This window comes from Callorhinus ursinus, unplaced genomic scaffold (genome assembly GCF_003265705.2).
Source record: "Callorhinus ursinus isolate GAN/ISIS: 27379988/994484 unplaced genomic scaffold, GSC_fseal_2.0 scaffold36, whole genome shotgun sequence".
Taxonomy (NCBI): domain Eukaryota; kingdom Metazoa; phylum Chordata; class Mammalia; order Carnivora; family Otariidae; genus Callorhinus; species Callorhinus ursinus.
The window spans coordinates 6,276,728-6,299,329 of NW_027397098.1; the positions used below are offsets into that span (position 1 = coordinate 6,276,728).

Sequence of the window (22,602 nt, forward strand, 5' to 3'; positions counted from 1 at the left end):
CACACACACACAGGGGAAGACATTTATTATAAGGAACTGGCTCATGGAATTATGGAGGCTGAGAAGCCCACATCTGCCATTGGGAAGCTGGAGACCTGAAAGAACCAATGGCATAGGTCCAGTTCCAGTCTGAAGACCTGAAAACCAGGAAAGTCAGTGGTGTAAGCTCTGGTCTGAAAGCCAACAGGCTCCAGAGCCAACATGATGTTTTGGTTCAAAAGTCCAAAGTCATGAAAAAGACCGAGATCCAGTTCAAACCATCAGGCAGGAGGAGGTACTCTGGCTCATGGTGGGGGGGATCAACCTGCTTATTCTAGTCAGACCTCCCATGGATTAGATGGGGCCAGTTCACATTTGGGAAGGCAATTTGCTTGACTCAATTTACCGATTCAAATGTTAATCTCAAACAGAAAACATCCCTACATACACACTCAGAATAACATTTGAACAGATATCTGGGTGCTTAAAGGTCCAGTCAGGTCTACACACAGAATTAACCATCACAACTTTTCAGAAACTTATACATCTGACTACCTAATTACCAGGGCTACTTGGATTTCACATAGGTAGGTACCTAAGATTTCACCTGTCGAAAAAATCATGTATAGGCTTTTTCTTCAAATTTATTCCCCCCTCAAATAGTCCTAAAAACCGTAAAATGACACCGCCACCCTTTCAACTACTTAGGTCAGAACCCGAGAGCTGCCTTTCACACCCTTTTCGTCACATTTCCCTGAATCTTCAATTTCAGCCAATTCCAATTCTGAGGTTTTTGTTGAAGCTCTCTACTTTTTCCCGTTTCTGTTGTTACTTAATTCAGGTATCATAATATGTTGTAAGAACTATTGACCAAAATGATGATCTGCAGACTGTGAAATTCCCACCACCCAAATCCAGACTCCATAAAGCACTGAGGGATTGCTTAAAATGCTCATTAAATCATGTTACCACCCAGCTTAAAATTCTTCTATGGCTTCCCATTGCCCATATGATAAATCCAAACTCCTTAACAAGCCCTACAAAGCCTTGCATGATGTGACCTTTGCCAACATCATTAGCCATATCTTGTCGATCTTTTTCATTCGCTATGCCCTGCTGGGAGTTTTTTTTCAATTCCTCTCACACAGAGCGTTCTTTTCCGCCTCGAGAATATTACAGATACTGTTCTTTCTGCCAGAAACACTCTTGGCCTTTTACTGACTTTGCCCGGACAAGTTCTGTACAGCCTTCAGGACAAAGCTGGCATGTCGCTTCCCCTGGGAAATCTTCCCGAGTCCCCTGATTAGGTGTATGTGTACTTAAAGCACCTTGTGCTTCTCCATTCCCATCTCCCCTAGCAGACTCTAAGTTTTATCCATCTGAATTATATGCATCTTGTAAGTGATGCAGGGCTCATATAAAGTATGAGTCATTTAATGAATAAATGAATAATGATTTTGTGAGTAAATGAATGGATGAACCATTGAAATGACGGGCTCTTCTAACACAATCGGCTACCAAACCAAGTAACAGTAGCGGAATCTCTTCCCCATCCAAGTGTCGGTCTGGATCATGTAGGGGGTCCAAAAGGCAGTCACAGGTAACTCCTAGCATCCCACATCCTTAGAGATAAAGGGGAGAATTGTGGGAGGTAAAGAGGAGGCCTGGATGTACCAGGGCAGGAAGAGTGAGAGTCAGAACAGTAATAAAAAATGTAAAACCCTGGCTAGTTTAGCTACTATTTCTATCAGGAATAGCACTCTTAGAGCCCCTGGGTGGCTTCGTTGGTTGAGCGTCTGACTCTTGATTTTGGCTCAGGTTATGATCTCAGGGTCGTGGGATCGAGCCCCATGCTGGGCTCTGTGCTCAGTGGGGAGTCTGCTTCTCTCTCTACCTCTCTCTCTCCCAAATGAATAAATCTTTGCCCCTCCCCACTCTTGCACCCTTTCTCTAAAATAAATAAATAAATCTTAAAAAATAGAAGAAATAGCACCCTCTTTTCTAGAATATAATTTATCTTCTCTGTGGTTTTCCAAAGGCATACATATCCAGGAAAAACATGGCATCTGATACTGATACTCATTTTTTGGTGAGAAGGGAAAGGTAAACATTTAGACTTTTAAAACCACTGGAAGGACCTTCTATCACAGTGGTGATTCTCCTATCTGTTGCTAGGGCCACATGGCTCAACTTGGGGGTGACTCCTTGTGTGAGCCATTGTTGGCTGCTGAATCAGATCACTGAGTTCAGGTAATATTCACTGCTTTATGGAGGATGGGTGTGTTAGGCTTGGCTTCTCCATCTATGAGTTCCTATTTCATCTTGATTTCATGGAGTATTACTCTTTGAGATTTGGCTTCAGTGATGAATTTATATGTTGTGCTCAGGCTCAGAGAATGGATGGCAAGAACAGTATTATGAGGCAATCAAGGATTAGATGTCTCCTATCACTATGAAGCAAAGATCCATGTCAACTAAAGAGAACTCCAGCTTTTGCCAAGGTTAAAAACATTCAGAGGACTGTCTGACAGGGAGGCAATAGAGAGAGCTATCCAAGTAGTTTTGTTCAACAACGGCAGTTGTAATCAAAAGACAAATGAAGTTAGAGGACACATTGCATTGATCTTAGGGAAACAGAGACACATATGCCAGGGGAGCAAGAAATGTATAAAACAAAGGAAGAAAAAAGGAGAGGCTCTTATTTTGGACTGGGTGGCTTATTGCATTCCACCTTATTAAAACATGCTCGAGTCTGTCAATTATGCAGTGGATGCTGTATTATAATTTTTTGTTTACCACCATGCAATGTCTGAACTATCTTTTCCCATTAAGGTACCAAGGTCAATGATACAGATAATTAACCAACTGATTTAGTGCATTAATTTTCCTTGAAGTTCGAGCATGAGTGTCACTATCCAGCCTTGAGATTCCTACTCCACATAGACACCGGCACAAGGGCTGGCTCCATATGGAACACTGAGGCAATCCACGGCTCAAGTGCTGTCTAGCAGCATCGTGTGTCTACTTAGATGATGATGAATGCTATCTTTGTTCCAGGCAGGAAGATGTCATTACGCTGGCTCATATTGCTGACCTCCCAGGGCTTCCCACTAAGTGTTGCCAAAGGGTTGTGGTGCCGATAATTCCTTACAGAGCTCTGAAGAGAATAAAGTGGAGAGGTAAACCTGATGAAAATTGGATAAAGAACCCAAGGTGAATTGAAGCTTAATATACCAAACAGCAGAGAGTGTGGCGGCTTTCTTTTCCCACCTCTTGTTTTCCCTTCCACAATTGTAGGCAGCACTCCAGCTGTTATTTCTGCCCTCTCAAAGCATTCTTCAGTCACTCATATCCAGTCCTGCACTTCACCTATCAGTAAAAGGAACTTGCAATCTTTCAACACAGAGATATTATTTCTGCTTCAACTGATTCCGGGATGCCACAGTTCACAATGAAAATCTGCAGATTGCTGATAGCTCTGTCAATATCATTCAACTGCTAACAACACTTTATTTGTGGTACCTGTAGATAGAGTGTAGGCATCTGAACCCATCAATAAATGGAAAGAAAGTCCTGGGGCTCAAAACAATTTGGTTTTACAAGGAGCCAGGTTTACAAACTTTGCTGCTTCGTTACAGAAGAATTCTTTACAAGTTTTAAAGGATGTACGATGTAATCATCTTCTAACAACTTCAATGGTAGGATAGTAAGGGCAAGACCTGTATGCCAAGAGGAGTGTTTGCTGTAATGTATTACTGTTTTGTATCACAGGTGTATATTCAATCCCTTCAAACTATATATTTCACAATAAGCTTCTTATGGTTTTAGAAAGTAGTTCATAGTCGATCTCACTAGTATTTTTATTCTTAGGCTTTTGAATATCTTTTATGTTTCTTCATCATTTCTTTTTCTTTTTCAGCCATTTGCCTCTTTGATTTTATGGCCTTTCATATACACAGATACATACACACATACATGCTTGTGTCTTCATTGCCATTGCTGAATTCAATGAATTCAGAGAAGTTTTGTTTTTATTACAGATACTGACCTTTTGTCTAATGATTAACAAAACTATTGATTCTTTAAGTCAATCTGATTTATAGGGTCTTGATATTCACACTGTTCTAGGATGATGATTCTTAGAAAATTACTAATCATGAATGAATTTCAGTGAAGTGGTAGTACAAGAAAAGAAATATGAAAGAATCAATAAAAATATCATTTTTATCACTGGTTAATGTAATTGAATCAATATCACTGAGCCATTGAAAGTCAACATATCAGAGAGATATATTCAATAGAAATCTACTTTCTGTGAGATGCCTCTGATGTTCAGTGAAAAATGATTAAACAAGTAGAAAATAAACCTATTTGATACAGTATGGATTTTATAAATCAAGATTTAATATTACTTTAGGAGAAGTCAAAATAAATTCTCTATCTGAAAACTATGAGGGTACTATTATTTTCAGGAGACAAAAAAAAAAAAACAACCCAAAAAAACGAAAAACAACTCTACCCCAAACATGATGACTCCATCCTGAATATCTCATGGTAGGTCTATTAGATATTATGGGCCAATGCTCACAAGCAGAGGTATTGTCTTACTGTATTCCTTATGAATGAAATGATGAAGATAAAATTTCCTTACTATCAAATGTTGTCATGGCAATAGTGACCTAACTACCATCATTAATAATCAGTGAGCTAAATTTTCTTAAATATTTTTAAATATACATTGAGCACCTTGAAAGATCTTCACCATCAGAATATTAAGTGACCTGAGAAGTATAGCTTTTTTCCAAAAGAAACTACATAGAAATGGAAAGAAACAGCATCAATATTTTTGGTGAAACACCATGTTCCTGGCACGATTTTTAGGTACACAGCATAGAGGGAAAAAAAATTATTCTTGATGTTCTATGAAATGGACTCTTCCCAAATAAATATTTACTAGTTTTCTCCAATAATATATCTGTAAAATTATTGTTGGAAATAGACTCTTTGTCCAGGGAGCATTTTATATTTAACAGAGTTAACACATCTTAATACTGAACAACAGAGAGACGATCATTAGAATGGTAGCCTTTGGTTCTACTGGTTCCTTTGAAAAGCTGAAGTAGTGGTTGTTCTTAGTTGCCTACTTAGCATCTTTTCTCTCATTTCTTTTTCCCCAGAGAACCCCAGTTTTGTTTATGTATCTTCTTCCTTTCCAGTCAACTCAGGCGTCTCAGGTGAGTCTGAACCCACCCACAGTTCCAAGAGTGAGTGTGACTGGTTTGGTTAAGTTTGTAGGAGGGGGTCATGTGATAGAATTTGGCAACAAAGGCTCATGGACATCATGCACGTGCAGGATCATCTTAGGAGAGCTCTTCCCTGCTGTCCTGGGAAAGGTTACAAAGATGACCCTTTCTCTTTTCCCTTTGAATAATCTGTCCTGTGCAAACATTGGGTGTGGAACTATTGCTCCATCTCAAGACCAGCTGGAGGAGAAAGCTAGCAGACACAAGAAGGCATAACCAAATGAATTGCAGGAAAATGACGTGGCACCAGAAGATTCAGGCAAATCTTGAAGCCTGTCCTATCCCTGCATTTCCAAAGTTTTGGGCCAATAAATGCCCTTACTGTTGAAGCCAATTTGAACTGGATTTTCTGTTACTTTCAACCAGCATCATCCTAAATAATACCTAATATTATCTAAATAATTGGAGTATTAGTAACTATGAAGAAGAGGCAATAGGAGATAAATACCAGTATGGAAGAAATGCATGCTCTAAGTCCAAGTATCTGGTGAAAATGATCAACAGTTGTATTGATTATCTGCTAATCACCTACTGATTCTTCATATGTCCTAATATGAAGATTTTTAAGACATTTTGAGATTTTATGCCTATCTTTTATCATTCTTTATTTTTTCTTCATTTTTCTTTCAAGTTTTCACCCCAGTATTGGTCTTTTGTAGACATGATCTTGGAATAAATTGGAAGTGACTGATTAGTGTCATTTCTGAACTCAAAGAAGATGGTCTCTGTTCACAGGAAGGAAGTAATCTATTTAAGGAAAGAAATAATCTAAGTTTTAAAACACAATAATAACTAACGTGATACATGAAAAATATCCTTATTGTCAACTGATTGAAGCAGATAGTGTGTGCCTCAGGAACTTGGGATTGTGTGACTTAAGGCTTTGTGGAGAGGAGAGGGAGACAGAGAGGCTTGGGAATGACAGAGAGTTATTTGGGTCTTCAAAGAACAAGTAGAATTCAAATCTACATTTGGCAAGATGGTTGAAGTCTAAGAAAAGACATCTAAAGAATCTAGACTTGAACCTAGGAGCAACAAAAATAGACCTGGGACCAGGCACCCTTATAGCATCAAATTCCGAGATAGCAGAGTTCACTCTGAAGTCATTTTTTTATTGATTATGCGCACTCGTGTTTATCACTTGAAGCTGGTCTGCTGTCTTCATGTCTCCTCTAGGACCTTAAGGAACATGAATAAGAATACTTTTGCCTCACCAGTGAAATGGTTAATTTAAAATGTTTTTCAAGTCGAATGTTAAAAAAGGCATAAATATCCAAACAACCTTTGTTTATATTTACTTCTAATAAGAGCTATAAAACATGTCTCAACAAGCAGCAATTTAATTACATCCATGCATTTGATCTGCAGAACATCCTGTTCATAATAAACCCTTACCTATAAATATACACTGAAAATACAAATTAAGCATTCATGTTAAGCAGTGTGGTCTGTTTTCTAGATGCCCTAAGTTTTGCTCTGGAATTGTTTGTATAACCTCAGGGAGGCCCTATATTCTTTGCATGGTCCATTGCATAAAACTTCAGTTTTAATTTGGGAAGTCAGGGGCATGTGACTACTTTCCCAAGGTAGGAATATCACAAAGAATTTTGTAGCTGCAAGTCACCTGCTCATCCTAGTTTTTCCAAAAGACTTGTGAATTTCTTTATATAAGAAAGAGGAATGCTACTCTTGATCAGTTGCCCAGGAATAAAAGCTATAATCAATCACATGGTGGGCTTCCCCATCGCTGATCACATTTCATTTTGGGGGGTGTGTTCACTTTTCATAAGACACTGTTTGTTAGCAAATTTCCATAATGTTACCAGTGAGCAAGAGAAGAGCATGTTCTACTACCTCTTCTTCTTTTTTTTTTTTTTAAGATTTTATTTATTTGACAGAAAGAGCACAAGCAGAGGGAGAGGGAGGGAGAAGCAGGCTCCTTGCTGAGCAAGGAGCCCGATGTGGGACTCGATCCCAGGACCGTGGGATCATCACCCAGGCCGAAGGCAGCCGCTTAACCGACTGAGCCACCCAGGTGTCCCGGATGTTCTACTACTTCTAAGTGGATAGGATAGGGAGGAATGGTGGAGAGAGTTGGAATTCTGTGGTAAAGTGTTTATTGACTTTTTTTGTGAATTGCTCTTTTGTTGTAGAATCACATGCACACACATACATACCCATGGATGCATAAAAACCCAAGCATTCTCTTGTTCTTTGCCCTTGTGTGCACATTCATACACACAGAGCTTTGAAAATTGGAATTCAGTTTAGTAAGGAATTTTAAAAAGTGTGACCCTCTATTTCCAGAGACATAAACTTCCTATGATATTGGATTTAAATTTTGTTTCACATTGTGACATTATACACAAACCCACTAAATATGCACAAATATGCACAAAGTCAGATATTTCACTAAGCCATACTTGCCTTTTGAATATGAGATGCAGTCAGATAATTTTTTATTTTATAGTATCGCTCATTGAAAAATAAACAAGGAAAGGTTACAACCCATAACACTGATGGGTCATATCAGTTGAAAAACACTGTCTTTAGGTACATTATGTAATGTTTACGGACAATTGTAATGCATGTTAACATATTTATGTGTTGGTTTGTTAATATGTTAACTAGATTCTCCTGAGTCAGGGATTACTACTAGAATAATTCTGAGACTCAGTATTTCTCAGTGTTTCATTTTTAATGTCATCATGGTAGAAATATTTTTGGGCCAGCACTTTTTCCTCCTGGGTAGTATCAGTGAATTTTATAGCCTAAATTCTTTTGGATCTCCAGAAATCTCTTGAAACACAAAGAAACACCAAAGCAGCTCACTTCTGCCACGTCATATTTCTAGAACCAACTTTATTTAAGAGCTCCAGCTGTTCAGATGTTCCTAGTGGCATTTTCCAGTGCAAAGAATATTCCACAACATGATGAATAGATTAGCAATTGTTGATAGTGACGGAAAACCTCCAGGGAATATCCATGGGCTGGATTACAGGACTAGACTCTCTCCCATAAGGAGTACAAGTCAAGTGGAACCAGGATTTGGCTTTGGCACAAGCCCTGTTGTTGTAAATGCTGAAAAGCAACACTTCTCTGCATCCACTTGTCTGTTTTCAGTTAGCACATCAGTAGGTTAGGTAAAACTTCACCTTCATCAATTCAATGACCTAAGCAGGTCATAATTTGTTGTTATATGCACATTTTTTGCAGAAAGGATATTGGTCCGCTTGACTTGGGAATGCATTTTAAACTTTAATCAAACAAGAAGAGGTCAGTAGTGCTTGGCAACAAATGAATACATTAGTGCTGGAAACCACACTGGAGTATTTAACTTCTCACTCAATTTTTAAAAAATTTCCACTCACAAATTGGAAATGATACATACATTAATATATATACATATATCTGTGTATATATATATATATATATATAAAATCTCCAATGATATATAAGTCAAACTCATTAAAGCATAATATTAAGCTATGTTTCCAAAACCAGTACAAGATTTGTGCTGATTCATCTCTGTTTTCACCTTACTCCTTCGTGAGCATAGGGTAATAACTAATAAAGCTTAGTCATGAAATTTACAGCCCCAAGGAAAGGTAATTTGACAGATCAATATTAAGACTGAGTACAATGCTTTGCCTCATCAGCATGAAGCTCTATTCAAAGGAACTGTGGAAGAAAAAGGCAAAAGGCACCATCTGGATGGAATTACAAAGTGGCTGATACGTATAATGGCTTTGTTAATGGTGGTCTATTTTGCCCTGAAGGAGTTACATTATAATTCTGTGACTCTCAGAGGCAAATTTGATTCTGCCTCAGATGCAGGTCTATATCTGAATCAGAATTTTGTTCTTTTACTTTTCAGAACGTTCACTCCTCTATCTCTGGACTAGAGTCCACTGACCATGCTTTAAAGCAAACATCCTCATAGGACACTGGACAGTCACTCCATTTGATAGAATTGGCAGTGATACTTTTTTTGGGGGGGTGGAGGGGCAGAGGAAGAGAGAGAGAGAGAGAGAGAATCCCAAGCAGGCTCCACACCCAGCATGTGAGCCTGGTGTGGGGCTGGATCCCTCAACCCAGAGATCACAACCTGAGCCAAAGTCAAGAGTCAGATGCTTAACCGATTGAGCCACCCAGGCGCCCCAACAGTGATAGTTATTTTTAAACAAAAGGACAGGGGGAGGGGCTACCAGAAAATCTGCTTTATAAACAGACGCCCAAACCAAGATTATGGAAAGATTTGGCACAAGCCCAACACTCCAATATGTCTCAGAGAAGGAGATATTGTTAGAACAATGGGATCTTAAGCCTACTGGATTCTACTAAGAGCATAAGGAATATTCAGGGATTTCTAGACATCTCTGAAACATTTTGAAATCCTGGAACAATTATTTTGAGAAGTGACGTTTGTTATTTTCGTAGGTCTTTAGATCTGCTTTAACAAAGGGATTTGGATTTTACAGATGCTAGTGTCTAAGTTGGAATAAGAATGGACTGGATTTGGTGACTCTGGGGACCTCACTATCTGCACCCATGGCAACTACATTGGAGCAGTGTCTCACCACATCAGTTTCAAGGACACCTTTACCAGCTGAGCTTTAATTAATGATAAGTCAACAGACAGGTGACAACCGTTATATTCTTTCACCTTATCACTGGGGCTAGAATTAGTGACAAAAAGTTTTAATTAAATTTTGTTTTGTTTTGTTTTAATTAAATTTTAACTTCATCTAACTTAATTGACTTTATATGAAGATGGAACATACATACATGCATGCACACACATATATTTGCATGTATGTATTTGTTTAGTAATTAAAGTTTTCCAACTTCTTAATTTATATTAGAGCATTTAAGGGGAAAGTGATAGTATTTAACCCAAATTAATCCAGTATAAATTTAACCTTCTGCAAGTGTCATTCTTAAATGTAAAATACTTAAGAGTGCCTGACACATAGTAAGTGCGCAATAAATGTTTGTTAACAAGAACAATTTTACTTGTCTCATTTGCCTGCCTTTGCTCAGAATCTCTCTCCACTCTTCTGCACATTTTCCCCATGAGCCTGTCCATGTGATACACTGGCTACAAATAATAAAAGTATTGATCTTTTCAGCGACTTAAGAGAAAGTAATGGCCCTGTTTTTCATAGATCCATTCTATACATTTCACTTAGGGATAGGGGTCATATGTACATGCTCCTCCTAATTCCCCAACGCTCCTGTCATGGTCCCCTTTTCTTGTAGGGAATTACCACCACCTTTAATTTAGAACTGTGGGGGAGGTTCTTTATAAAACATTTAAAAACACTTAAAAGCATAGAGAAAATATGAAACTCACTTTAAGTCTCATCATTTACTGATAGCCATAACTGACATATTTACTAATTTCCTTCGTCTTTTTTTAGATGCATGGATTACTTTCAGTCTTTAAAGAATGCTAGGGTTGGGGCATCTGGGTGGCTCAGTCGTTAAGCGTCTGCCTTCGGCTCAGGTCATGATCCCAGGGTCCTGGGATCGAGTCCCACATCGGGCTCCCAGCTCAGCGGGAAGCCTGCTTCTCCCTCTCCCACTCCCCCTGCTTGTATTCCCTCTCTTGCTATCTCTCTCTCTGTCAAACAAATAAATAAAATCTTTAAAAAAAAGTAAAGAATACTAGGGTTATCCTACCAATGTGCCCTGGTGGCCTACTTTTCACTTAGACATTTCAAATACTATTTCATGTCATTAGATATTTTTCAAAACCATTATTTACAATGACCACTTAACATTCCTTTCTGTGACTATATCCTATTCAACCTTTTCTTCGGGGTCAGACATGTAGATTGTATCAATATTTTGCTATTATAAATAAATGGTAATATTCTTTGCACACGGATTATTAGTAAACATTGTTGATGGATTCCTCTCACTCCGGTGACATCCACAATTTGATGGATAGGATATGAAGCTGTAATTTAATTCCTTCCTTAGGAGCACTGTCAGCTTGTCGTGATGTGTCTGTCTCATGATACAGCCTCGTGGAGGACAGTGGAAGGCAACGCACCTTCTGTAACGAAGCCAGCTCTGAGAGCAGCTCCAAGTCGATTTTATATCCAGCCCAAACTTCCCCTAGATCCAGAATCACTTATATTCTATAATAGAACAGCACTTGGCACTGAGTGGGCCGTCAATAAATCCTTGTAAACTGAGTATCCAAGCATCTGTTGGACATTTCACTTGGTTGTCCTACAGGCATTTCAAACTTAACACGCCCACATGCTAAACTCATCATAACTGCCATGAATCTCCCATAAAACCAACAAAACACCACCTATATCTCTCTCCCTCCTCCCCATCTCAGCAAATCGGACCATGACTCACATGTTGTGTCAAACCAGAAAGTGGGGAACCATCCTCCACACGTTCATCTCCCCCACCCCCCCACCCCCCAGTAAGTCTCGTTGCTTCCTGTCCAGAACCAGCCCTTCCAACCCATCTTCTAGCCACCGCTGCAGCCACCACCCTGGTCCGAGCCACCATCGCTTCATGGTGAGCCCTTCTTTCTGGTCTTCCCACTTCTACTACTGACCTCTTTCACACAGACATGTTTTAAAATACATTTGCAGCCCTTTGAACATAACATGCAAACTCAGACGCCTTTACCAGGATTCACAAGGCACTACCTGAACTTCCCCCTGCCACAGACCCTTTTGTAGGTTCTGTGGAGAGTCCAACGTGTCTCGTCCTCAGGGTATCCGCTTCCACTGTCCCTTCGTGTTCTGTATTTGTCTCCCCTTCCCTGTTGCCCTTCACAAAGCTGGGTTCTTCGTACACTTCAGCTCTGAGCCTATCCCACCTGCTCTAACACTCACCACTCTCTGTCAATGTGCCTTTTGTATTTCCTTCACCGCATGGACCATCATTTACAAATACATTTATTTTTATTTTTCCTTTGTCTTTCTCACTCAATGAAGACTACAAGAAAACAAAGGCCATACTACCTATTTTATTTATAGGGTTTTACTCACTGCCTAGCACAGTGTGTGGCACATAGTGGACCCTTCAGGGATATTTGAAAGGAGAGATATGACCTTAGGATCCATCACTCTGGGATGGTTTGGGGATAACTTAGAATAATCTCCATTTACAGGTCCCCCGGCTTACAGGATCCCAAAGAATGCATCTTTTCCTAGCTGGGCAATCCCAGGAACCAGTTCAGTATTTTTTCAAAGCTCCCTGAAAGAATTCTATCCCTGAGAAAACTCTTGATGAGTGTTTGTTTTCTTTTAAGATTTTATTTGTTTATTTGAGAGAGAGAGAGAGAGAGCACAAAGCAGGGGAAGCAGCAGGCAGAGGGAGAAGCTGGCTCCCCGCTGAGCAGGGAGCCCAATGTGGGGCTTGATCCCAGGACCCTGGGATCATGACCTGAGCCAAAGGCAGATGCTTAACCGACTAAGCCACCCAGGCATGCCTTGATGAGTGTTTAATAAGTTCAACAAATGGTTTCTAAGCTCTTTCTTCAAGGTGGCCATATCCTACAGCCTATGTTACACTTCGACCACCCAGCTCTCCCTTAGACATGAACCTAACTGTTGACTTCTCTCCTACTTCTCATCGCACACCTGGCCATACTGCCAAGGCAGGGCTCTGCTTATAATGATCCTAAGGAGCATGGTTCTGTGGTGATAGCGCACTTATCTACTTTGTTGCCCTTGAGGTGTTTCAATTATCATTGTAATCATTTCATGATATAATTATTTTATTTTATTAATTTTTACTAAGAATAGCAACTCTAAAGCCAATACCATCCAAATCTCCAGTTTTGAGGCCTAAGAGATTTAGTAACAGGTGTAAGAAAATCAAGAAATGGACTCACAGTGATTGCTGGTTTCTGCTGAGTGTTCAACACAGAGAGGACAGAAAGACAGTAAGGATTCTCTCTGACAATACGCACTGGGACTTATTTCTTGGGTTTAGCCTCATTCAGAAGCTAAAGTTAAGATAATTCACTTAAACGTCTACAATTTTTGATTTAGAACTCTTATCAGATGGCTAATCAATTCCAAAGCGAGGTCACTCTCTCTCTCTCTCTCTTTTTTTTTTTTTTTGGCTGAGCCGATTTAACACAACCTCTTTCTGAGAGGCTGCTAGCACCAGTGAAATTTTTAAATTCTCCATATGCAGAGAGAGTGATTATAGCACATTTTGCCAAATAAATGCATAATTGAACATTAAACATCTGGTTTTTAAAGTCTGTGTCAATATTGTCCACGTTCTCTGATTTTCTGCAGATTTACTTGTTGCCCTCAAAGAACACAGACTATTCGGTTTTCATAATAACAAATCCTGCTGCAGGATTTAAAAGTAAGACAGTGAACGAAAGCAGTGAAAGGCAGGACAGCTGATTTGCCTTAGATGAATGGTGAAGATTTAGGCAACGCAAGAATTCATGCCCTGGACTGGCCATCTAATTAAAATGAGAAATGACACAGGCCGCAGCTAAGCAGTTTGGGGAATTACTAATCAGGCAAAAATGCAAATAGGGACACTATCGTTTAGAATGTTCGTTTGCATCTCTATGTCACCCAGTCCAAATGACAGGCAGGAAATAATATCAACAAGATGCAGACAACATTAAAAAATGTTTAACCCTCCTGTAGCACAACATGGATGGGAAGAACAGATTATCAGTCTCGTTCAAGTACGGGAGTATTGAGGATTTACCAAGGAGTATGCGACTTACCCAAAGATACCTACGTCAAGGTGGAAGATAGGGAGTGTTGATGATCAGCTAGTTCCCTGGTCTCTTTAGAGGGGTCATCCTCCATTAGACAGACACGAGCAAAAAAGAATCCACAAGTAGTGAAGCAGAATGAAGGTAGGTGGTCTTTGCGGGGATAGATAGACCCGCTGGAGGGGAATGGAACTGGTTTACAATTATACTAACTATTGGCAAGCAGGCCAGTTAAGAGGAGGTTAAACACAACACACAACTCAAACCCCCAGGAGGAAGCATGCTGCTTTCCCGGGAAGGATCTGCCAAGTTCTCCACTTCAAAGACAGCTCAGTAGGGGTGCGGACGAAGGGAAGAATTTGGATGAACATGTGAAAATGTTTACATGGATCTAGGAGAAGAGATTGAACAAATTCACATGGACTAGAAAACTGCCTTGAAAATCATACAAAGAGATATGAGTCAAGAAAGGAAAATGATTCAGTGAGCGAGCCAGGTGCTGAAGCAGCAGTTTTGACCAACAGAATGTTATCGTGCACATGAGTCCTAACGCCGGTCCTCTAACTTCTTGCTTGTTGAGTGATGATGGAAAAAAGAATCACAAGTAGGCCATGTCTGCAAAACAGGCCTCTTTGCAAATGTCTCTTCAGTTTTTATCAGAGGTTTTTTTTTTTTTTTTTCCCCTATAGCTTTACATGGCATAGTTTTGACGGATTTGACAGCAAGCACATTCCGCGTATCTTTTAGGGAAGGAGCTTTTCCCACAGGAATAAACTAACAGTCATGTCTCTGAGTTGGCTTTTCTGAGCCTTGGTGCTCTGGTTACGTCCAGGATGTCTGGCTCTGCATGGGCTGTTTTGCAAATCTCATTTGTGAACCTCACATGCCAGGAAAGTTTGGTAAAATGGAAACAGGGGAAGGTTGCTAACTGGCTTCTGGTTTAGAGTGGATTTAGGCAGGAAGAGATCCTGCCTCTTCACACAGAGCTTCCCTGTGACTTAACAGATCTTGATCCTATAGTCAGAATACGAGGGAGAAAAAAATTAATGGCAGTATTGGCTAATTTAATGTCAGATTGGAAAGGGCCCAACTCAGATACTCAATGGATGCTTGCTGAAAAAAAATAGGAGAATAATTTTTCTAGTATAACAGGCACAGATATAAACATATGTTTTGAAGTAAAAAAATGCAACGTCTTTTCATTGCAGAGGCTTTTGGTAATTGACATGGAGGGTGGGACATTCTTGGTTGGACACGACAAGGTATGTGGGCCACCCACAGTGGTGTTCACTTGCTAGAGAAGTCTGGTATGGCATAGGATCAATATAATCACTTGTGTCAACTTTTCCTTAATTGGGAACAAGTAGATATTATAGGGAATTGCTTTGTAAAAGTACTAGTTAAACACTTTAGAAATGCGCTAATATAAATAAATACTAAACTGCATGTCCTATTACTGCTAATTTATGACCAAAAGATTTCTCCTTGTTTTTGCAAATGTGAATAATTACACCTAACATCTCCAGGCACTGAAATTATATGCATTTGAATGATTTAGGATGCAAAATAACACTGATCTTTTTAAAGCTCAATGGGAGAGAAAATATGTGTTTAGAAGAGATTGTGACTTCTAATGCTATTCTCATGATACAGGTGGTAGAGTGAGCTAATAACATTTGCACTTCCTTATGTGGACTTGAGATTTTAGAGCTTCTTTGAGCAGTTTTGGATCATTTTCACTGCATCAGATATTTGTAAAACAGTCTCACCAAATTACTTGGGAAAAGTCCACTTACGAACAAATAGATTAAAAAAAAAAAAACTGTGTGGAACCCAATGAGTGTGAAGAAGGAAAAGGGATACTAAGAAAAATTTTACCTCTGTATTTCACATCTTTAACTATCAAAGATGACCAACGATGCTGAACTGGAGTCATTTCACTTCCAGTAGAACCCCTTATCCCCTGTTTTGATTTCCAGGGTTTCAGTTATCCCTGGTCAATGGCATTCTTGAAGTGGATGACCCTCCTTCTGATGTATGGTCAGAGGGTCAATAGTAGCCTAATGCTACATCACAATGCTTGCATCATTCATCTCACTTCATCTCATCATGTAGGCATTTTATCATGATGCATCTTCACAAAAAGGGTGAGTGCAGTACAATTATATACTTCAAGTGAGAGAGATTCCACATAACTTGTATTCGTATATTGTTTTAATTGTTCTATCTTGTTATTACTTATTGTTTTAATCTCTTACTGCATCTAGTTTATAAATTAAACTCTATCATAGGTATGTATAGTATATATAGGGTTTGGTATTATTTGTCACTTCAGGCATTCATTGGGGGTCTTGGAATGTATCCCCCAGGGATAAGGGGGGACTACTGTATATCTATATATTTATGCTTCTAGAAATCTATTTTTTCCCTAGTTTCTCACTGGAACATTTGCCTTAAATAGTGCCTTTTAAGAGTTTATATGGTCTGAATGGTACCTAACCAAAGGTAATTATCCTTTGTGTGTGTGACATTCTAATCATTTCCATAGCAACCACTTATGGGTTAAGATGTCACAAAGAGGATTAAGACTTCATTTGTGGAATAAACAACAGGAATGAAACATCACTAAGATATAGATGCTGCTTTTGCATTAAATAAATGAGCGGGAAATAGACAAAATGGAATAGCAGTATTTTCCAATTAAAAAATTCATTGCACTTATAAGTTGCCTGTGAGTGAGGGAATCCTCAAATGTGAGTTTGAGCAGATGGTGTCTTCTCATCAGGGGTGATAAAGACCCAACTGTACGTAGCCATTTAGAGATTAGAGCTATTCTCTGTTTCTCAAAGGGCAGTCCTTTATCTAGCTGCATAGCATGAAACACTTTGCAGAAAAAGTGTATTATTGTGTATAACCTGCAACTTGTCATTTTAGGTTTTCATCAAAAATGCTCCAATTTCTCCTAATCCAAAGAAGCTTGCTTTGCTTCTAAAGACCGCCCCTCATTCCAATGGAGAGAGCCAGCTGCATTCACACAATAAATCACAGGGAGCATCCTTGGGTACTTTCCAAGTTTGGAGGAACTGTTTTTGGGTAAAGACTAAGGCTATTATGGGATCACAGGGATCTATAGACTGTGGACATATTTTCTAAAGTAGGAGGTAAACTCCCTGAAAAACAAGACTATTTTCTTCACCATTTACCCAGAAATGGAAGCAGTCTTGGGCACAGAGTAGGTACTCAAAAAGTATTAAGTTGATGAATAAATGCAAGTAGCAATGGCTACCATGAGAGCAAAGTCAGAAATGCCTATGATGTAACTTTTAGAAGGCTTCACCACGAAGTTAAGATTCCAGCTTCAAAGAACACAAACTTGAATCTCCCCTTTGTAGGAAGTTGCCACACTCCTGTTCTTTTGTTTTGTTTCGTTTCTGTTCTTTTTTTTGCTAAAGCAGATCATAAATCCTGTCTTAATGTACATTTGCAGTGAGATACAAGACCCTGGCTAGGGGAGAGAACATTTAGCCCTGGTTGTGGAGAGATGAAGCTACAGCGGCAGGTGGAGACCAAGCCATACCGGAAACCATGACAAGAACTGGCTGTGCCTCCCGCCATTTCTAGTTAAAGCTTTCCTCTTTCTCCGTGGATAACTGAATGCTACCTCTTTCCTCCAACCTGATTTATTCCTAGTTGACTTCACCTGAGTGAAAATGTTCTTGCAAAGAGATGGTAGAGAGAAGCGGGTGTGTGGCCATACATAGGAATAAACATTAACTTGATTAAGGACCTAAGTGTAAGAAGGAAACCATACAAGCACTGGAAGAAAATATGGGTGAATTCCTCCTTAACCTTGGGGCAGGGAAAGGCTTTTAAACTATGTCTTAAAATCCGGAGGTAATAAGAGATTAACATCTCTTACATAACAATGGAAATATTTTACATGGTAGAAACCTCTTATAAATAGTATCAAAAAAAACCCTGATAAACCTGGAGACAATATTTATAACATATATCATAGACAAAGGGCAAATGTCCCTAATATATAAAGCACTTTTAAAAACTTGAGAGACAAAGGATAAAAAACAGTAGAAAAATGGGAAAAGATCCAGAGAATTCATGAAATGTATATGAAAAGGTTCTTAAACATATGGAAAAACATCAGTATCTTTAGAGTGTAATCTTAAATTTTAATGAAAAAATAAATATATTTCTCACCTATCAAATTAGCAGAGATTAAAAAACATAATAACACAGCCTGTTGTCACACATTACGAGTAGGAATGTAAACTGAAAAAAAAAGTTCTACACGGGATTTGGCAATACCTATCAAAGCTACATATGCACTTTTATCTTTTGACCCAAGGGTTTAACTTTCTAGGCAGATGCATCTAAAACAATAGGTAAATAGATGTGTGCGTAAGATTATTCCTTATAGCATTGCTTGCAGTTGCAAAATAATGAAAAAAAAAAAACCCTAAATACACATACATAGGAGAATCATTGAATAAACTATTGTATAGCAGCACAAGAGAGAAAACGAGGGGGATTTCTGTGAACTGGTATGAGGAAATTTCCAGAATATATTGTTAAGTGAAAAGAACAAAACGCAAAATAGAATCTATAGTATGCCACCACCATGTAAGAAAATGCACATGTATTTGCTTATTTGTGCACAAGAAATACAGAAAAGAAACTGAAGAGACTGGTTTCCCAGCAGAGGGTGGGTGGGAAAGGGTGAGGGAGAATGGGAATGGAGCAGTCTGATAAGGAGGGATTAACACTTTTCTGAGCATACCTTGTTGTATAGCTCTAACTCTCAGAACTGCAGTTTCATTTCACATAGCCAAGAAAATCAAGAATAAGAAAACAAGATGTGTGGAAAGCCCAAAATTAAATATTAACAAAACCAAGTGAACCTAAAAATGGATTATGAATTGGTGACAGAACAACACTGAAGGGGGTAGGGAAGAAAAAAAACTAACCAAAATAACTTCGGGAAACAATATTATGATTAAATGCTATAAATCCAAAGACAAAACACATACACACAGACAACTGTATACAAATTCAATTATTAAATTTGTCACAGGGTTATGGGTTATAACTACTTTATATGTATATTAGGATTGAAAAAATAAGTAAATACATCATAGATAACGAAGACTAGGTTCTTCACTGCTAGAAAGAAGTCATAAGGAAGGTGAAAATGAACCTATGGTATTGGATTGGAATCTCTTTCTCTCTCTCTCTGAAAACAGATGGATATAGAATTACAGCTGTTAGTGTGTATGTGTGGGTTGATATACGTACATATATTTACTAGCCCCTTCTGCTCAGAGGTCCTAGATACAATGATTTTTCAGTAGTAATTGCATACCTTGGGTCTAGATTTTGGTTTCTAAACACTATTTTCCAATGAAAGAGACCAGGGCTCCTTGGAGATGTGGTTCGTTCCAGGGTTGGAGTAGAGAAATACGAGAAGAACCTGAAACATCTTGTGGTGTCATAAGTGGCAATTGCTCCAAAACAGATGGGGGCATGTTTGGAGGACCAATGAGTCCACCCTAAGAAGTTCCTCATGGCAAAGTCTGGAACAATTTGATATATTTATACTTTTTATATATTTTATTTAAAAATAAATAATGATAGTGTTGGCTATAATGGCATAAGTTCATACTGATATGAACACATAAATAAGGAAGAAGGAATGCCTTTTTCTTAAGGATTCCAACTAATAAATATAGAAAGAATGAAATAGAAAAATCACCATTGGACAAACAACCCAGTGATAAGTGTTACAGACAAGAGCCACAAAGTGGATGCCAAAATTAGGAGACAAAGGCTTGATCAGGAATCAGGATATTTGCATAGTCTCAAAGTCCTACAAAAGATAAGGAATTTTAAGAGAAAAATAGTAACTTCATAAATGGAAATATCCAGTATACAAACTGTAACCAAGTGGACAAAGTCAGCTTCCCCAGTAATAAGGCATATCAGCCTCATGAACGCCCAGAGGTGATGCACTGAGAAGGGCAATGTCATTTCTAGGGTGTTCTTGCCAAAATGAGTAACCTCCTCTAATTAGGGGAAAATATCAGACAAACAGCAAATGAGGGATATGCTACAAAATAACAAAATAACTCTTCAAAAATGTCAAGTTCACAGACAACGAGGGAAGACTAAGCAACCCTCACAAATTGGAGGAAACCAAGAGATAAAGGGCAACAGTGGAAAAACTGGTGAAATTTGAATATGGTCTACAGTTTTGTTAACAGTTCTGTATCAATTTTTAATTTCCCAGTTGTGATCATTTTATAGTGATCATGTAAGATGTCAACATTAGGGGAAGCTGGATGATGAGTATGCAGGAACTCTTCTATTTTTACAACTTTTCTGTAAGTCTAAGATTATTTCAAAATAACAAGGTAAAAAGGGGCACCTGGGTGGCTCAGTCAGTTAAGCATCTGACTCATGATTTCAGCTCAGGTCATGACGTCATGGGTTGTGGGACTGAGCTCTGCGTGGGGCTCTGTGCTCAGTGGGGAGTCTGCTTGAGAGGCTCTACCTTTGCCCCTCCCCCCTTCTCTCTTTCAAACAAATTAATAAGTCTTAAAAAAAACAAAAATAAAAAAATAAAAAGGTGGAAAAAAAAGGAATACAAGGTGCAATAAAATTTGTTCCCATTTCCGTGTCCCCATATGGTACAGTTTTTAGGAGCTTGCATTGATCATTGGTTAGCAGTGGTAAAACTAACATTTGGTAGGTTTGAATAGAAAAATAAAGAAAAATCAACTTCACAATTATTTAATACTTAAATAAAAATTGTGAAAAAATAGAAAATAAGCAAAAAGAAAAAAATAATCTGTCACCTCACTATTAATCTGCCCAGATTTTCCTATGGACATGTATATGCATTAAAATATGAATATATGTGCATGTATATAATTTTTGTTATAATCAGATTGTTTGGTAATCTGCTTTTTTCACTTAAACTAGTCACATATTTTGTGTAAATACATATACACCTATAGCCTCACTTTTTTCCCTTTTAAGTAGACTTCAATTTTTAGTAGGGCTTTAGATTTATAGAAAAATTGAGAATTTTAATACAAAGAATTTCCATTTACTTCACACTCAATTTTTCCTACTATTAACATGTTATATTAGTATGATAAATGTGTCAAAATTAATGAGCTAATACTGATACATTGTTATTAAGTAGAGTCCATATTTTATTCAGAGTTTTTTTTTTTTAGTTTTTACCTAATTTCCTTTTTCTGCTCTAAGATCCCATTCAGGACACCAAATTGCATTTACTTGTCATGTCTCCTTAGGCTTCTCCAGCTTGTGACAGTTTCTCAGATTTTGCTTATTTTTGATGACCTTGACAGTTTTGAGAAGTACTGGTCAGGTATTTTGTAGGATGCACTTCTATTGGAATTTGATGTTTTTCTATTGGAATTTGATGGGAGTTTTGGGAGGAAGACCACAGAGCCAAAGTGCTATTATAAAATATTGAGGGTCTATACCATCAATATGATTTATATTAATATGCTGATATCAGTGTTGATCACCGGTCTGAGGATTGTTAATCAGCCTTCACTATAAAGTTACTCTTTTTGCCATTTTTCCATACTATACTCTTTAAAAAGAGGTCACTATATACACCCCACATTTAATGATAGAGTCTAATTTTAATGGCTTCAGAAATATGAATGTTGCAGTATATTCAACCAATTTAATTTTTGGTGGACATAGAGAGGGTTTTCAACTTTTAATTACTATAGAGAAACTTTGCAATTCGTCCTAACCAGAAACATTTATCTGTTCACGTATCATTGATTATTTCTTTAGAATAAAAACTAAGAATGAAATTTCTGGGTCAAAAATATATGTGGCAAGGCATGTGACACATAGTGCAAAGTAGATTCCAGAATTTTTGTAGGAATAATCCCACCAGCATGCATTAGTAAGAGCATGCCATTTCTTTATACCGCCTGTGGACAGATGGTGTGAGTGAGTGTGATATAAGAAGATGTCGGAGGTACGCGTGGGTGGCTCAGTCAGTTAAGCATCTACCTTTTGCTCAGGTCATGATCTCAGGGTCCTGGGATCTAGTCCCATGTTGGTCTCTCTGCTCAGCAGGGAGTCTGCTTCTCCCTCTCCCTCTTCCTGCCACTCCCCCTAGTTGTGCTCTCTCTCTCTCTCTCTCTCTCTGTCAAATAAATAAATAAAAAATCTTAAAGAAAAAAAGATGTTGGAGTGCTGGAGAGAAGCCCAATTGTGCAGGACATACAAAGAGTTTGCATTTTATTCTCAGTGTAATGGGAAGCCATCAAAGACTTGTTAGTAGGGGAGAGACCTGATCTGCTTAATGTAATGTATGTCATGCCTTCATTTCTTAAAATGGCCAATTAGATTATGGCTGGGTGTTTCTCTTCGACCTTGGCTCGAGGTCATAAAAAAAAGGCAATGTGACAGATGACCTGCCATTCTGTCTTATGCCGATCTAACTTGCCATCGAGAGGGGAAACACGGAATGTAGGGCTGGAAAGAGAAAAGGAAGTGCCAAGAGGATTTATTCAGAGG

The 22,602-nt window shown here is 38.5% G+C and overlaps 1 long non-coding RNA gene across 1 annotated transcript; it reads right to left on the reverse strand.

The window, feature by feature from the left end:
* Positions 1 to 14,629: 14,629 nt before the first annotated feature.
* On the reverse strand, positions 14,630 to 16,000 carry LOC112810003 (uncharacterized). Its single transcript, XR_003204721.1, has 2 exons — positions 15,892 to 16,000; positions 14,630 to 15,027 (listed from the first exon to the last, which is right to left on the reverse strand). It is a non-coding gene; the product is annotated as an uncharacterized lncRNA (long non-coding RNA).
* Positions 16,001 to 22,602: the final 6,602 nt, after the last annotated feature.